Genomic DNA, 12813 nt, shown 5'->3' on the forward strand with positions numbered 1-12813 from the left:
AAAGTTTGCAAAAAATTAAATAAAGGTTAATTCCCAGCTAACTAAGAGGAGAGAATGAGAGTAGTTGCAAATAAAGGCTTCAGAAGGGGATAAATTAATGGGAAGCTCTTCAGTCTGTATAGTTTGGAACTCCATCTCAGAAATTTTGAAGTGATAGGTTGAAGCGGGACTATGCAAATCTAGTCTTGGTTTTTGCTTATGTGGAGTAAAGTTTGGGGAAGAGTCTTCTGATTCTCCATCCGTGTCAGTAAGATCCAGAGAAGCATATTTGTTGTTTTTGTTATTAATAGACTAGTCTTTCCTTTTTTGAGAGGAGCTCTTGTATACCTGACTAAGCGATTTATTGGGATCAATGGGAGTGTAATCTGGTTTAGAAAGATTTTCTTTAGGCTCATCTTTGGTACACAGGAGATCTTTTTGAACTGGATATTTAGAAGAATAGTGAGAAGTTGTATGAGGCAGAGGGGAGGAGATGATACCCACCGTGTTTTGTTTTAATAGATTTCCCTTTGGTAAGAGATTTTTTAGAGCTCAGGGATGAAGCAGGTTTAGAAGAGGAAGAAGAGTTGTTTGCATGAAGCAATTTTTGAATATGCTATGGGTGGACAGGCAGGCCCAGCAGAGCTGAGAGAGTTCCCTGGTTTCACAACATAAGGGTTGTCACCTGGAAGCACAGCACATGAATGAGAAGGGACAACTGGGCCCTGGAGAGCGACTTCTGAGGGCAAAGTGCCTGTGACAGAGTTTTCTGGGAGAGCACGTCCCTCCATGGAAGATCTAGTGCATGCGGTGCTGTTCTGCATCTGAGGGAGCGGAACTGCTGTGGGCCCTGTCGTTTTTACCAAAGGCGGCTCAGCAGCGGTGACCGGGGGAGGAACTGCGTCCTCAGCAGCCAAAGGGGAAGCTTCAGGAGGATGAGAAGACCCCATCGACGGATCCATAGGACCGCGGACTTGACGATGCGCCATCTCAGGAGGTGAGGTGAGTAGGAGCAGACGCCGCAGGTAAACAAGATGGCGGCGGTAACGGCCACAGCAACTCCCCCAAGACAGCCGGGAACCAGGAGCAGGCGATGCAGAAACGCCACCGGGGCACAGGACAATGAGGGCCGGGATCAACACTGGCAAACACAGCCAGGGAATCACTCTTTAGGATGAGGTGAGTGGGATGGTGGCGATGGGAAGCCGGCTGAAATAACAGCTGAGGTAATTAATGAGGTACCGCCATAGACAGGTCTCAGATCTTGTTGGGCACAACAGGATCGAAACAGTACCTGGAAGGACTCAGAAGGAGGGTCAGATGAATCCTGAGGGGATCAGGAATGGAACAAGGTACTTTTTATAAGGATTGGGATCCAAATGAGGGCATTAAAGGAGGTTTCTGGTCTCAAAGCTGCAGAGCTCAAAGAAACACCTCCTATTCAGAGTGCATCTTGGCCATGCCCCTTTAATAGTTCAGAAAACCTTTGATTCTGGGCTGAAAAATACAACTTTTTTTTTTTTACATACTTTTTTTGAAGCTTCACATGGAAGCCTATAGAGAAAAAAAAACACCAAAACCGCACAGTACAAAAGCATCTTTATATGCACCGAGGGCAAGAGTTTTCATGAAATCACATCCACTTTGCTTGGATATTTAGGCTGTGTTCACTTGTAGTGTAAATGTTGTGTTTTTTTTGCTGCTTCTTTAGCAAAGAAAGTCTGCTGTGTTCAACTGTCCAAGCAGAGTGGATGTCATTTCATGAATATTGTGCATCTAAAGACACTGCTGAACTGTGTGGTTTTGGTGTTTTTTATTTGCAGCCTAAAAAAAACACATGTAAAAACTTTAAGTGCATAATCAAAGCTTTTCTGTACTATAAAAATATTTTAAAATGCTGTTTCATATCTGCACCAAAAAAAGCATCAAATAAAAGGGCAAAGGCATAGAAAATACAGCAGAAATGCAATAATCAGAGAAGATTGTTATTGCTTAGTTTGGTGAGTACACCTGCAGAAGCCAAAAACACAGTATTTATGCAACGTGTGAACATGGCCTTACAGACACCAAAAGCCAGATGTCATATGGTGAAGCTTACATAAAAATCACATAGTTGTAGCTGTTACAAAAAATAAATCCATAGGTCACAACTAGAGATGAGCATGATGTACAAATGACATTGTGCCAGCCCTGGCTACTCAAGAGCCGTGGACGCTGGATCAGAGTCTTGTGAATCGAGCCACTCATCTCTAATCTCAAAGTCCCAGATACAGAGGAACAGTCCTAGATTTGGGTCTACGCCCTGCAGTCTCAGGCGTCTGCCAACTGTCCTTCGCTGCCACTGCCCCCTCTGACATCACCTCCTGCCAGGGTAAAAAGAAATTGTAAATGGGTATGTCTTGGTTGTGGCTAGGGGTGTGGTCAAAATTCAGCAATCATAGGCAGATTGTACTGGTACATAGAGATACATCTGTACATAGCAGTGTATTTTTATGTCCCTGTACTCTAAAGGGAATATAAAAAAAACATTTTTCTTACTTTAAAATTACTAAAAAATAATGAAAAACAATTACAAAATTGTATTTTTTAAAGTGCTTTTAAAAAAAATAAGCATCACAAATCAGCACATAATAAACATATGTGGTGTCCCTGTAAGGGTATGTGCACATGGTGTGTTTTTTTATGTGTTTTTGCTGCAGCACATCCGAGCTGATTTGGTCCCAAAAACACATTGCAAACCTTATCCCAGCATTTTCCATGCGATTTTGGAAGATCTGTGCACATGACCAGGAATTTTCCTGACAGGATTTCATGTGCAGAGAAAGAAGCAGCATGTCCATTCTTTGTGTGGATTTGCTGCATTTTTTCTATACAATGCATTGGAAATAACTCATGGCAAATCCATAGGCAAAAACGCACAAAAAACACATGTAAATGCAAAAAAACGCATTAAAAAAATGCGGAATTTCCGCAGCGTTTTTGATGCCGAGAGGTGCAGAACCTTGCAAAAATGCTGCAGAAATGCCTGCAAGCATTTCCTGATCGTGCGCACATAACCTAACTGTAACAATCCATACAACACAGCAATTAGATTATTTACTGTCAGCGATCAATGGTGTATAAAAAGGTGTGTTTGAATTTTTTCTCCATTAAACCCATAAAAATATAATAAAAATGTAATGCTTAGGCCATGCTCACACATAGTGTAAATGCTGCATATTTTCGACTGAGTTTTTTTCTGTAGGTTTTCTGCAGGTGTTCGTGACGCACCCCCTGGGCCGTGGGGTACCCGGGCCTGTAGATGCTGGGGGTTGTAGTCACCGTGGCGGTGACCCGGTCCGTGACCCAGGTGGTCAATCTAAGGGTAGTTTATTTATATCTGTTATGTATAGTCCGACTACGCCACCTGTGGAATGCAGTTATTGGGAACCGCCGATACGGAGCAGTCCGCTGAAGCTGGTGGTATGTGCAGCAAGGTGATGTAACTCCCCACAGGAAGAGTGGAGCTTCAGGGCAGCATGTATGGATGATGGTGGTGGTAGAGCAAGGTATCAGTAATGACAACACGGAGTCTTTGCAGTGCAGTCCCAGGGTCTTTACTGTTGGCAATTATATGGGCCCCAACGGGAGTACCGGCTAGTGATGAGGGCCTGATCAGTCTGGGAACAGTCCTAGAGTCCTCCTGGCCAGGTGAAGTTGTAGGCCTGCCGTTCTGACTATACTCTTTGGCTATCCCGCTTATAGTCGTGTTGTAGCCCACGTCCCTGAGTGTAACGTGCTGCGCTCACCCGTATGGCTGGCGACTCGGGCCTTGTGTATTCCTCGCTCCTCTGTGGCGGTACGGGTCCTTTCATGTGGCTGAGCCTTCGGGCAGTTAAGAGTGTAAGTCTGTGCTCTGAGCTAATGGGCTCCACTACCGCCTGGTAGTTCTGTCCTTTGAGACCTATTGCTGCCCTACACCAAATCAGCATTTCACTCATTGGGGGAATCACAATGGGTATCGGGTCTGTCACCCGTACATTACCAATTTCACCACCTGTTAGCTTTACCTGTTGCTGGTACAGGAGGGCTCGTATCTCTCTCTGGAGCACCTTCCTCTGCCCTGGTTTGGCAGTGTCAGCAATCTGTTGGAGCAAAAACAGCACTTCTCCCAAACAGTTACTGACAATATTTGTACCAAGTATCATATACAAGTCTGTATCACCAGGGTTAGACTCCACTACAATCAGTCCTTGGTCCTTTAATTCCACTCTCCCCACCTTCACTGTCACGTCCTTAACCCCTACTAGGTTAAGAGGAAGGCCGTTAGAGGCATACACGGAGAGGTTCATGGCTGGCGGCTGGAGTTCATCTACGGACCAGTACCTTTTGTAGAGGACATCAGGTATGATGGTTACCTGAGATCCAGTGTCCAGCAGGGCAGGTGTCGCGATGCCATCCAGCACAATGGACAGGAAAGGTCTTCCTCCCACGAACCGATGACACCAGCTTGATGGGCCTGCTTGATTTACTCCTGGGTGTCGGCCCTCGGCCCCAGGGTTTGCTCGTTTAAAGGACAGTTCCGCGCTGTGTGGCCTGCCTTCTGGCAGCAGTAGCAGATGAGTTCTCCTGGAGGGCGACGTTGGTCATTGGTCCTCCCACAGGGTGGCGTTGTCTTCCTCCGGGGTGGCGTTGTCCTCCTATGGGGTGGCGTTGTCCTCCTTCTTCTTCTCATCCAGGGGACATCCTCAGGGCTGTCATCGAGTAGTATCCTTCCTTCCGGCTCGGGCTCCTCCTGTAGCTGCAGGGTGCTCAGGACAGTGGCCAGGGTTTTACTTAACTGGCGCACTTCAGAGCGTAGGCTGTCCAGCTCACTAGGAGGCACTGTTTGCATATTTGTTTCCGCCGTTAATGAAGGAGCAGTGGGTGCTGCGGGCACTGGGGTGGCCCCACCCTGGTAACGCTGGATAGCAGTATCTGATGTTTCCAGGGGCTGCAGACCCTTTATAGCCATGTCCTTAAGGGTGTCAAAGGTAGCATCTGGATGGTCTAAGGCCCACCAGCGTACAGTTCTGCTCTCCTCCTGGGACCTCAACCCCCGGATGAACTGTTCCATCAGCATTTTATTTTCACTTTGTATGCTGGCTGGACTAACCTGTTTCAAGGCCCGCAGGGCTTCCTGTAAGCGCCAGGCATAGTCCCGGACACTGTGCTCAGGTTTCTGGACACAGTGGCAGAGCCTCATCCGGAGATCTGTCTCAGTGCGGTTTTCAAACACAGTTTGCAGTCTCTTAAAGATGATTGATACTGATTCCTGGTCTGTGGCTGGCAAGGTTTCAACTTCCCGCTCTGCGGCACCAGTCAATTGTCCCAGCACAACAGCGGCACTCTGTTTACCAGTCAGAGAATACATGTCTAGCACACCGCATATTTTTCTCTTGAATCCGGACAGGGTGTCCGGTTTGCCATTATACTGGGGGAGCCACTTCGCTCCAGGGATATACGGCAGGGCCATGGGTATCAACGGGGTCACGACCCCTGCTGGTGGAGCGGCTGCTCCGACCTGTGCAGCGCCGGGCGCAGGTTGGGCATCTGGAGCGTTAACCGGTGCTCCGGCGGCTTGCTGGTCGTCGGCCATGGTTGCGCCCCCCTAGTGAACCGGAGCCTACCTTCTTCACTTTCTTTAACAAGAAGGCCGCAGCTCCGCGGGCGACGGTCTTCTTCCAGGACCTTGCGTCGCTCGCGTCTGACGTCAGAGCGTCCTCTGGGCTCCTTCCAGTACCTGATGCTTCCTGGTTCGACGTTAGGGGCGGGGCGTGTCCTGGGCTTCGCGCGCTTCCAACGGTTACGCCTCTCCGATTCCCGCAGTTACGCCCTTCTTCTTCCCGCGCGGCAACAGGAAGATGGCGGACAATGGCGGGAAATCTCGGGAATGGCGGGAAAACTTCACCACAGTGAGTACTACAGTCTTTTAAGGTGCACAGTACCCGGTGGCAACGGGCACGGATTCCTGTTTGTGACGCCAAAACATGATGCGCCCCTCTGGGCCGTGGGGTACTCGGCAGCCGGGCCTCTGGTTGCCGGGGGATATCACGGTGGCTGGCCCGGTCCGTGACCCAGGGCGGTCAGTAAAAAGGGGGAGATTTATAGGGGATTTGGAAAAGTTTGTGACGCCACCTGTGGATTGCGGCAAGAGGGTGCCGCAGCTGAGGAGCAGTCCTCTGGAGCTTGTGTTGCGGCAGCAGGGATGGTGTGGCTCTCCACAGGTAGTGCTAGCTCCAGGGCAGCGTGGGGTGTAATGGATGGTGGTGCAGGGAAGAGACGGCAGGACGGACACTCACATGGGGGTAAGCTTCAGTACCTTTACTGGTGATGTTGCAGACACGGTCCAGGGTACTCCAGGCGAAGGGCACACTTTTGGACTCTCCCCAGTGAGCGGGTATAGGGCCTCCTGATCCGTTGCTTTATTCTCTAAGCTTCTGACCTGCCTGGAGCTAGGCCTAGCTTGGTTACTGTCTCTCTTTGCACCTGCTGACCTGGTGGTAGGGCTTTCTCTTTGGAGATCACTCTCCCTGGACGCTGGGACCCCCGTGACTCCTAGCCCTGGTACTGTAATCAGCGTTTGGTGAACCTGGGACCTGTAGTCCTCCAGGGGTTCCGGTGGTTCCTACTGGGTATAAAGGGTCCCTGTAGGCGCGGACCCGGTGTCCGGTATATATATCGGGGTGAGCCTGGTATGCTCCTCTGCCCCCTCGCTACTTCTTCCTTCTCCTCTCGCCTTCAGCCCACTCAAGGCCCTCACTAGGCCTTCACACGTGCTGTAGGCCTTGGCTCGCCTAAGCACTGCAGCCAGCTTGCTGCCTCTTCACTGCTCTCTGAGCATCAGCAGGCTCTCTGCTCAACTGTGAGCTCTGTCCCTCTCTGTCTCTAAGCAGGAACTAATCTGAGCTGCCTGGCTCCACCATCCCTATATATATCCCTAACGGGCTCCCTCTGCTGGTATGAGGTGGTAGGGTGGAGGTGTGGAGGTGTGTGAATGTGTGAGGGCCTCTTGTGGAGAAGTCCATCCATGCACCCTTCTGGGTTCTGTGGCACCAATGCGCAGTAGGGCGCCACATTATGAACAGCCCCCTGCTGCACCTATCCTCAGAACAATTATGCAAATGACCAACGATGAATGGAGGAGGCCGTAGCGGTTTCCACTACTAGGCCGAATATCGGGAAACTCACAGTGAGCGTATTGTATATATACAACTGATTCCAACACATGGAATATATATATGCCTCGGTACGGTAACTGCTAACTCCACAATAACCCAAGAAAGATTATTAGCTGCCACCACCAATTGTTTTACAGGCCGTTTGGACACCTGTTATAAATAGCATATCGCATTGGGGGTGCGGTTTGTTGAGCAAGAAGAACAGAACTATTACGTTTTATATTTAATCCAGAAAGCAGTGTTTATAAAAAATATACAAAAGATTTCACAAAGGGGACAAAACAATTCAGCATATTTCAATACATAAAATAAAAGGATAGACAAAAGAAAATTACTAACCCTGACGTCACTGCAATGGCTTTAGATTTATAGAGGGAGGTACTCCAGAAAGGAAACAGACAGAACCCGCAGTTAGCTGCACCTCCAAGTCCTGAGGAGGACTGAAATTTGGCATTGGCCTTTTATCAACACCAGTTACCTCCCCTCTGGTGACTCATAACAGGGCTCGTCATGTGATGTGGCTTCAGTTTCAGAAAGTTATGAGATTCCCAACTTCCAGGATACCTCCAACTCTGGGGGGTCACAGGCGAGAGATATTATCTTCATCTTTCCTATCACAATTTTATCTATTCATAGATGTGAAACATGGCATGACTAATGTCAGCTATCTGGCTATCTATATTAATTTTGGATTGATAGGCATGTCTCATATGAAAAAATATGCATGTTCTTCTCCTCTTAGTTCCAAAGTTGAAAATGTATATCTGATCAATATTGGATCGATACTAACCCCAATATACCTTTCCACAGGTGCACAATTATCTGAAGAAGTCTTTTTAACCGAACAAGCTTGTTCTTGTGTAAAGCAGGTGCCGGAATGCAACGTACAGAGACACAAGGCAAAAACAGTCGGGGATGATTATAAACAATTTATATATATATACAGTACAGACCAAAAGTTTGGACACACCTTCTCATTTAAAGATTTTTCTGTATTTTCATGACTTTGAAAATTGTACATTCACACTGAAGGCATCAAAACTATGAATTAACACATGTGGAATTATATACTTAACAAAAAAGTGTGAAACAACTGAAAATATGTCTTATATTCTAGGTTCTTCAAAGTAGCCACCTTTTGCTTTGATGACTGCTTTGCACACTCTTGGCATTCTCTTGATGAGCTTCAAGAGGTAGTCACCGGAAATAGTTTTCACTTCACAGGTGTGCCCTGTCAGGTTTAATAAGTGGGATTTATTGCCTTATAAATGGGGTTGGGACCATCGGTTGTGTTGTGCAGAAGTCAGGTGGATACACAGCTGATAGTCCTACTGAATAGACTGTTAGAATTTGTATTATGCAAGAAAAAAGCAGCTAAGTATAGAAAAACGAGTGGCCATCATTACTTTAAGTCAGTCTGTCTGAAAAATTGTGCAAACTTTGAATGTGTCCCCAAGTGCAGTTGCAAAAACCATCAAGCGCTACAAAGAAACTGGCTCACATGAGGACCGCCCCAGGAAAGGAAGACCACCTCTGCTTCTGAGGATAAGTTTATCCGAGTCACCAGCCTCAGAAATTGCAGGTTAACAGCAGCTCAGATTAGAGACCAGGTCAATGCCACACAGAGTTCTAGCAGCAGACACATCTCTTCAACAACTGTTAAGAGGAGACTTTGTGCAGCAGGCCTTCATGGTAAAATAGCTGCTAGGAAACCACTGCTAATGACAGGCAACAAGCAGAAGAGACTTGTTTGGGCTAAAGAACACAAGGAATGAACATTAGACCAGTGGAAATCTGTGCTTTGGTCTGATGAGTCCAAATTTGAGATCTTTGGTTCCAACCACCGTGTCTTTGTGCGACGCAGAAAAGGTGAACGGATGGACTCTACATGCCTGGTTTCCACCGTGAAGCATGAAGGAGGAGGTGTGATGGTGTGGGGGTGCTTTGCTGGTGACACTGTTGGGGATTTATTCAAAATTGAAGGCATACTGAACCAGCATGGCTACCACAGCATCTTGCAGCGGCATGCTATTCCATTCGGTTTGCGTTTAGTTGGACCATCATTTATTTTTCAACAGGACGATGACCCCAAACACACCTCCAGGCTGTGTAAGGGCTATTTGACCAAGAAGGAGAGTGATGGGGTGCTATTCCAGATGACCTGGCCTCCACAGTCACCAGACCTGAACCCAATCGAGATGGTTTGGGGTGAGCTGGACCGCAGAGTGAAGACAAAAGGGCCAACAAGTGCTAAGCATCTCTGGGAACTACTTCAAGATTGTTGGAAGACTATTTCCGGTGACTACCTCTTGAAGCTCATCAAGAGAATGCCAAGAGTGTGCAAAGCAGTCATCAAAGCAAAAGGTGGCTACTTTGAAGAACCTAGAATATAAGACATATTTTCAGTTGTTTCACACTTTTTTGTTAAGTATATAGTTCCACATGTGTTAATTCATAGTTTTGATGCATTCAGTGTGAATGTGCAATTTTCAAACTCATGAAAATACAGAAAAATCTTTAAATGAGAAGGTGTGTCCAAACTTTTGGTCTGTACTGTATATAACAGGTATTCTGAACAAGGGGATAACAACAAGGGTGTTGTACGGTAATTTGAAATATTAGCAAATTACGAAGTCTCTCAAAGTAATGTGGTGCATCCAGCCAGGGAGTCACCACGTCAGTTCTTTATCTCTGTATATGGCCCTAGCTGGGGTCACCGGTTATTCCCGCTAGGCCGAAAGTCTTTTCCGCACAAAATCAATTAAAGCAAGTTTAGCTTCTTCCACCCCAACTGTTCCCCTCCCAACCTGAGTACCTAAACCCAACTGGCCCCGGTACTGTGAGTGAACAGTAGAAGTGACGGCCCTGTTCACGTATGCAGCTCTTCTGCTTCCACTGGCGTGACTTTCCTGGCTCAGCAGTCTCCCAACTCCTCTTTTCCTGTCCGTTGGAGGTAGTCTCTCAAGTCGTGGATAGGGGGGTCCAGACCTCGTCTGTCGGCGGGCGACGTCGGGTTCCGCGAACTCACTCAGCACCACAAGCAGGTTCCAACTCTCCTCAGTAGGCACAGCACTCGGGTCACATCTGTGAGGGATCCGGAGCTCATCCAACGGCGCCCGGCAGTGGCACCTCGCAGGCCTCCGGCTTAGGCCTGCCACGCGGGACTTCTCAGCATGCAGGGAGCACGTCTGCTCCTCTCTGCTGCTTGGCGCCAAAAAACTCCTCAGGCTTGGCGCACTGGCCTCTTATCTCCAGGAACTCCTTCCTGGAAGTCACCTGACCGGGTCCAGCATGTAAATCTGCTCTCCCTTCAACTTCTCTTGTATATCTTGATTCCGCTTGACTGTGTCTGGCCAGCAGATGGCAGTCTCTCTCCATCTTTGAAGCATCATGTAAGAGTTCTCTTAAAGGCTCTCTCGCCTCTACTACACTTGTGAAAGGGTATTTCTCTGCCTTTTATTAAACAAACCTCAGACTTCATGTATATTCCTAAGCAACTATACTAGTCTTAATTACCTGTCCACACCAGGAGTTCCTAGCTTCAATAGGCGTTTTTTTTATCAACATCATTTTTATTTGAGTTTCCATGACATAAATACTGTACATAAAACAATTCAAATCTGGTACATAGAGAGGTAAGAGTGCCTGTGCGCAGACTGGGCCTATAGCAACTCTATTCACATATTTAATTGGTATAACTGATATATCTCTATTTATAGATCAAAATCAAAGCTAGAATTCTTTAAACTTTAACTAGTAATTGAGTAAAGAAAAAGAAAACAACAAAACAAACTAGTTGGCTGTATGTCTTATACCTTATTAAAGTCAATAGGTGTTTTAATGAGTTTTTCTCAATTACTAGCTACATGTAATTTCCTCCCTGCCCGATATGTCCAATGAGGTCTATTACAAAGAGTTGGAAGTGTACTCTCTTATCCAATTATCAAAATGGGTTTGGATTGTCAGCTCTTTCTCCTCCTGGAGATGACTTATGGATTTTAATCTTTTCCATGGCAGTGAAGGTTGAGGTAAGTTATAGCTGCATCAACTATGAATGAATGATCCATTGGTCCCAGTGAAACAGTCCGATTTGGGTCCCCTCTGTCCTGTGCAGTCTGCTGAATGTCACTCACTGCCACTGCCCTCTTTGACATCTCCTCCTGCACTGGTAGAAAGAAATGGTAAACGAGTGTGGCTTGGGGTTGCTACTAGGGACAAGGTTAAAATGTATAGTTTGCCTTTCTTTCTGTTCTGTAAATGTTGGGAGGAATGCTATCAGCACTACAGCATTGTAGCTCTTGAATATAGTGATGAGCGAACTGAGTCAATGCAAATCACATTAGTGTCACATTTTAGGAATTCGATCAACCTGGTGAAATCGAACAATTTGCAATATTGATCATCAATATCACATTGGCGGGATCCGACATCAGGCACCCCTACCGATTTGCAGTTATTATTTCTGGAGGTGGCCAAAGGTAAACACCGAACAGCCCAGCTTATAACAGCTGATCAATGGGAGTGTTGGGTGTTGGACTTGCATTGATCTGATATTAATGAACTATCCTAAGGATAGGTCAACAATATTATATGCCCAGTCAACCCCATTAAACTGGAGACTGAAACACTGGGATCTCAACTGATCACTAGATGTGATTTGACTATTTCTTCTCACCACCACAACTGCACTGAGGAAGAATTTGGCAACTTATTCAAGCATGCACTGCTATGTTCCATTAAAGGTCTTTAAGACTAATTGAAACATAGAGTATGTATAATTCAACATTTGAAAATTTGATCTGGAGCCCCAAATCAAGAAATAGAGTTCAAATTTTATAAACATTTAATATGAATTATTCAGTGAGTAGTATTTGTAATAAATATCTTTCTTCATTGTTATTACACCAAATGTGGTATTTATAAAACTTGTCTTAAAATACAGTACATCTTCCTCAGCTTTATATGATTTATGTGCTTTATTAGAAGTTGGTTTATTGGATTCTGGGATTCAATACAATGAACAGATATAAGACTGTTTTCCAGTGTTATAGTTTATAGTCCTGACATAACAGGCATGCTATCTACAGATGCTAGTGGTCCTCCTTTAGAAAGGTTGTCTATAAAGCACATCTGTGGGAACAAATGCAGTAAAACCTGAAGTTACTTATTTTTAAAGTTCTTCAGCAAGTTGCTTTAACAGACATGATGCAGCAATGTGGTCTGCATTTAAGACTCCTCATACTGGAGTCTTTACAAAATTCCCTTCAAAGAAAACAAGAAGAAACACAACATAAATCTGTTTTGCTTTTATTTAGGTTGTAGATAAACAATGTCTGATAAATATATTAGGTTCTGATCACATCTGTGTTGGGGGCTGTTTTCAGAATCTTCATCCACTGCAGATCCACCCAAAAATACTTGACAAAATTACAGAGCATTCTTCACAATTTTGTCTGGAAAAAAGGTGGAAACCATGGTAGTCAATAGGGTCGTTATACTCAATAGGGTCCATTGTGTACCACTGAGGTCCACAAAGAGCAGCAGAAGAGCTGGGGAGAATGAGCCGCTGCAGCAAGCGGGCGCCGGATCTCTGCTGAGCTCAGGAGCGGTGTCCTGTCACTCACTGAGCACAGCT

Source organism: Phyllobates terribilis, unplaced genomic scaffold, assembly GCF_046119375.1.
Source record: "Phyllobates terribilis strain yellow unplaced genomic scaffold, ASM4611937v1 Scaffold_11__3_contigs__length_659146591, whole genome shotgun sequence".
NCBI classification, from domain to species: domain Eukaryota; kingdom Metazoa; phylum Chordata; class Amphibia; order Anura; family Dendrobatidae; genus Phyllobates; species Phyllobates terribilis.